The sequence below is a fragment of the Procambarus clarkii genome, chromosome 39, assembly GCF_040958095.1.
Source record: "Procambarus clarkii isolate CNS0578487 chromosome 39, FALCON_Pclarkii_2.0, whole genome shotgun sequence".
Classification (NCBI taxonomy): domain Eukaryota; kingdom Metazoa; phylum Arthropoda; class Malacostraca; order Decapoda; family Cambaridae; genus Procambarus; species Procambarus clarkii.
The window spans coordinates 41586220-41592219 of NC_091188.1; positions in this window are offsets into that span (position 1 = coordinate 41586220).

Here is a 6000-nt window from a genome sequence, read left to right on the forward strand (position 1 = left end):
TAGTAGACTTTACCCTAGCTTGTGCTCATTGTAAAACCTTGTATCCTGCTTATGTGGACCAAGGCTTTTAACGTAAGATAGTGTGGTAAAGTAATTATTGCTATTGGTGTGAATGTATATGGGGGGTTGTTAAGGGGTTAATAAATAAGTTGGTTAGTTTTAAAGGAGTATCCATTCTTCCTGTGTAGGAGATCTATGATCTACCTCTAGGCTGACATTTTCAGTAAGCCACTATAAGTATTACTCTTATATTTATATTGGGGGCCGGGCCTTTAAGATCTCCAATGCTTGATACATCTGAATTCTAACTGCTGACCCTACACCAATATAATACTAGATCCCCATAGCAGACACATAAGTCGTAACAAGTGGTTGGCCTGACCGGGATGAACTGTAATTGTAAAAAATTAAATTTTTGAGTGCCAAAACTAAAAATTCTTGTTTTCCGCAGAACGGTTGTGTGCTAGCCTAGGGTCCAGCTCATCTAGCAAAGGACATTCTTGCACTGACTGGACACCCAGCTGGATCCCTTCACGATAGGTTAGTGTGGCCTTGTGTTAGGGGCCGTGCAAATTTTTGTTTTTTTTCCAATTTTTATTTTTTAATTTTTTCTTTGGCTAGGAGCTAAATTAATTAGTGATGGAGCATATAATGCAGGAACTGGCAAAGGACCCTTCAGTAGTAGAGATCAAGAAGCTTACCAAGTCTAATTTAGTATTGTTAGGCAAGGAATTTGGCCTAGAATTAAATGACGCGGATAAAAAGTGGACTTTGGTGAATGAAATATTACAACATTGTTTTGATCAAGAACTATTGGCAAGTGATACACTTTTATGCCAGTCAAGCCAAGCGGAAAGTGCAGCTCATAGGGACAGAGAGATGGCTCTAGAGTAAGGAAAAATAAGACTAGAGGAGCAAAAACTCAAAACCAAGGAGGCTAGAATTAGAGCGAGTGCCACTGGACCTCCACCTGCCGGGGATTCAACCCCCAAGCATTATGAGAAAAAGTATAACTTGCCTGAATTTTCAGAGTCGGACCCTGAAAGGTTTTTTCAACCATTTTCAGAGATTGGCCACGTCCATGAACTGGCCAAAGGAAGAGTGGGTGAAAATCCAACAGGGAAGACTTAGGGGTAAGGCCCAAGATATTTTTATAAACATGCCTGACGACGAGTGTTTTGAATATAGTAAAGTCAGGGAACGTATTTTGCGGGCATATGAAATTACTCCTGAAGCTCACCGCCAAGCTTATCGCAACCTTAGGCCTACTCACGACCAACCGCTCACTGAATTTGCTAATGATCAAATTAGATTGTTTGAAAAATGGATTCGCTCGGCTAAAGCCGAAACATACGAGGCAATTAAGAATTTAGTTTTAGTGGAACACTTTATAGATAATATGCCAGAGAATGTAGCACAGTACATTAGAGGAAGGGTAGAGGTAGATTCTAAGATAGGGGATTTGGCCAAGATGGCAGAAAACTACCAGTTGGCGGGCAAAAGGCCCAATAAAAATAATTATACCCCACAGGGTAGCAAAACTTATACCCACAGCCAGTCCAGACCAGCTATTTCTAACCCTTTAACTACTGCACCTTCTGTTTCAGAAATCAACGTTGAGTCAACGTTTCGTTGACTCTTTTCATCTGTATATACATCGTGCAGTCCCATCATTTTAATGAGTGGCAGTTCTTTGAATCCATTTAGACTCGCTAGTTCCATTTCGTATGTGTTCTAACAGTGCAACTGACACAATGTTGTTTTTTGTTATCACGCAGAAGCTTTAGTCCCATCATAAGATTAATTTCAAATATTCTATCTCTAATGATAAGTATATTTAATTCTTTCCGCATGTTGAGAACTTTGATAGTTATAGGACAGTCAAGTATAATTCTGAGTGCTTCATTTTGCATTTTTTCCAGTCTATCAATACTTTTGCCATTTTGCAGGACCAAAGCTGGTGCATGATAGTCTATCAGAGACCTTATATAGGCTAAATACATCATTCTTGCTATTCTAATATTAACACTATATTTCGGGCTGTACTCCACTACAGTTCTGAGAGCCTTGAGTCTGTCTCTACATTGTTGATGTAACTTATTGACTGCAGTTGAGGTACAAGGGACAGAGACTCCAAGGTATTTGAAAGAAGAGACATAGTCTATTGGTATGTTATCTATCTTAAGTTTTCGTGGTCCACTTTTGCGGTTGCCAATTTGTCTGTTAAATACCTTAGTTTTAGCAGCGTTGATTACAAGACCAAGGCTCTCACAAGCTGTATGTATACAATTTAAGACTGTTTGAATTTCTCGGTGGGTTTTAGTATGCACAAGGATGTCATCTGCGTAGCTGATAGTGATGTTTGCCGGACTAGTTGGGATTGATTTTAGTAAAGCATTAATTTGAACATTAAACAAGGTAGGACTAAGTACTCCTCCTTGTGGGGTGCCTAGTTGCATTACTTTAGTTTCACTCTTGTAGCCTTGGAACAGTGCAGAGGACTTCCGGTTAGTAAGATAGCCTCGTATCCATTGTAATAAATGTCCCCCTATATCCATTCTCGCTAATTCATACATAATCACTTCCCTATTAGCAATATCAAAGGCATTTTTTAAATCAAGAAATGTTGTGTACTTGTGCCTTTTATCTCCATGAACAGTAAGAAAGGTTGTGATACAGTTGTGTACACTTTTACAATGTGTGAAACCATTGATATCAGGTGACATGTGCTCTTTAACTCTATACAATAATCTATTAAACACCATTCTCTCAAAGGTTTTGCACATGCAACTGGTCAGTGAGATGGGACGGAAAGCATCAGGTTGGCCAGGCTTTGGTACAGGTACCGTAAGACTGGTGGTCCATGATACTGGCAGTGACATAGCTGGCATTAAACAATTCTAATAATGGGTTACCGGGTACACGATGTAGGAGTCTTAGAATATCATAGGTGATACCGTCCTCACCAGGAGCAGTGCTACTGCCCCTGGAGAGGGCTGCATCCAATTCATAATCTGTATATGGAACATCACATTCATCATGTTGCTTGCTCAACATGAAATTTATGAGAAAATTTCTGTCTGTGGACCTCTCCCGCAATTTCTCCCTAGTGCTAGCTGGTAACATTCCAAGGCTGGAAACCTGAGCCCATTTTGCAATTAACTGATTGGCTTTCTGTAGCGGGTTTGGGTGTGAAACTTGTCTACTATTTTTACCAATAATTTTGTTTATGCCTTTCCAGGCTTTGCCCAGGGGAGTATGCAGGTTAAGTCCACTAACAAAACCCTCCCATTCATTTTGTCTCAGTTCAGTCATTCTCTCCCTTGCCGCTGCAAGCGCGGCCTGAAACAGTTTTAACATTTTTGAAAAACTTATATATAAGCAGCTTTACTCATATCTAGCCAAACTCAATATACTTAGCCCTTGCCAATATGGCTTCAGACCCAAAAAAGCACTAACGATGCACTTATTAGTATGCTTAACTCGATTCATACAGCTCTTGATAAAAAGGAGTTCCCTGTTGGGTTATTTGTGGACCTGCGTAAAGCTTTTGATACTGTCAACCACCATAACCTTCTTCTTAAATTACATCATTATGGAGTCAGAGGACACTCCCTTCAATACCTCGAGTCCTACCTTACTGACAGGCTCCAATATGTTTCTGTGAATAATACAATTTCTCCCACCCTACCCATCAACATTGGTGTTCCTCAGGGCAGCATACTTGGCCCTCTCCTCTTTCTCATCTACATTAATGACCTTCCAAATGCCTCCCAACACCTCAAACCAATTCTATTTGCTGACGACACAACCTTCATTTACTCCAGTCCTGACCCTCTTGCTCTAAATGCCACAGTAAATACTGAGCTAAATAAAGTCCATCTTTGGCTAACTGCCAACAAACTCACCCTTAACATTGACAAAACTTTCTATATTCTGTTTGGCAATAAATCCTCTAGTCATATAAATCTCAAAATAAACAATACCCAAATTTGTAACAAATTAGATGGCAAATTCCTTGGCATTCTCATTGACCACAAGCTGAATTTCCAGGGACACATTCTAAATATATCAAAAAAAGTTTCAAAAACTGTGGGCATTCTTTCTAAGATCAGATATTATGTACCACGCCCTGCCCTGGTGACTCTCTATTACTCCCTTATCTATCCTTATCTCAACTATGGTATTTGTGCTTGGGGTTCTACTACCCAAAATCACTTACGTCCTCTAATTACCCAACACAAAGCTGCTATTAGAACAATATCCAACTCTGGCCCCAGACATCACTCGGTACCCTTACTCAAATCTCTGAATATGTTAGATATTAAGTCACTGCACATTCTCTCATGTGTATTATACATATATAAAACGCTAAACTATAATGCCAATCCTGATCTTAAAAGCTTCATAGAAGGTTGTAACAGAACCCATGAGCACCACACCAGAAATAAATAGTTTTGATATTCCTAGAGTACGTCTTAATCAAACTAGAAATGCTCTGCAAATCAAGGGGCCCAGAATGTGGAATGACCTTCCCAACCATGTTAAAGACTGTACCTCTCTCAACCAGTTTAAGATAAAAACTAAACACTACCTAATAAATTCCCTGTAATCTACCTCACTCCTCTATTGTCAACCCATGTCTGTTATTTTTTTTTTTTTTTTTTTTTTAATCAACACTGTTTGTCAACCTATTGTATTTGTGCTGCTTTTTCAGTCATGTTCCCCCTTTTTTTATCTTTATTTGTATTTGTTCTCAACACTTTTTATTCTTTATGCTCAATTAGTATTAAGTCCTAGATATTAATGTTTTTCTTGCCCGAAACGCATTGCGTAATAGTGGCTTTAGGCATTGTATGTACTAGCTCTATCTATATATCAATCCATTAATGTAACATCACTTGTATGTATATACCTTACCTGAATAAACATCATTTGAGGAGTTCTAAGGCTCTTATATGCTTTACCTGTCTGTCTAGCAATTGATTTAAGCTCTTTCAGTTTAGCATCATCATAGTACTGGTTGTGTCTGACCTGTTTACCAGTACTTCTTTTTGTTTGGCGTGACTCACTATTGTTGATGGCCTCATAGGTATTATTCACGAGGTCATCATAAAACTGTTGTACATTCTCAGGCTCATAATTGTTATACCAATGTTCTATGCTGTCTATAAAGAATTTTTCTTGCTCTTTCCTTACTGTTAGCCTGCGTCTACTCAGCTTAGTGCCAGGTAGGTCAACATTAGCCACGTGTATGTTAGCTGTTATGGCTAAATGGTCAGACATTAAGTCATCCATAATATCAGTCTCATGAGTTGTGTATGACAGGTTAAAGCCAATGCACCTATCTAGGACTCCTCCATATATTTGCGTTGGTTGATTCTTACTGATAATTTGAACATCATCATATGCATCGAGAAGTGCCAACAATCTTCTCCCGTTGGTGTTTGTGAGTTGATCCCCTAATTGTTTGTGTTTAGCATTTAAATCCCCAATTAATATTGTAGAATCAGTATGTGCAAAACTAGGTAGGTCAGTATACTGGAAGAGGCCAGTAGGTGCATAGGCATTCATAACATTAAGTGTAGAGTTACCAACGTGTACCCGGATACCATGATATTGTAGTGTAGAGTTACCAACGTGTACCCGGATACCATGATATTGTTGTGTAGAGTTACCAACGTGTACCCGGATACCATGATATTGTTGTGTAGAGTTACCAACGTGTACCCGGATACCATGATATTGTTGTGTAGAGTTACCAACGTGTACCCGGATACCATGATATTGAAACCCCTCTCGTTGTTGGGCGGGGAGTGGCTCATGCGGCAGTGATTTTTTAACATACATAAGACACGTATTTTTTGATCTGGGATTATAGCACTGATAACTAGGCAGATTCTGCGGGGTTTTACCTGCAGGAGTTAGGGTTTCTTGGAGGCAGACAATGTCTGTCTTCAGTCATAACCTTATGATGGAGGTCTGAATACCGTTTTCTAA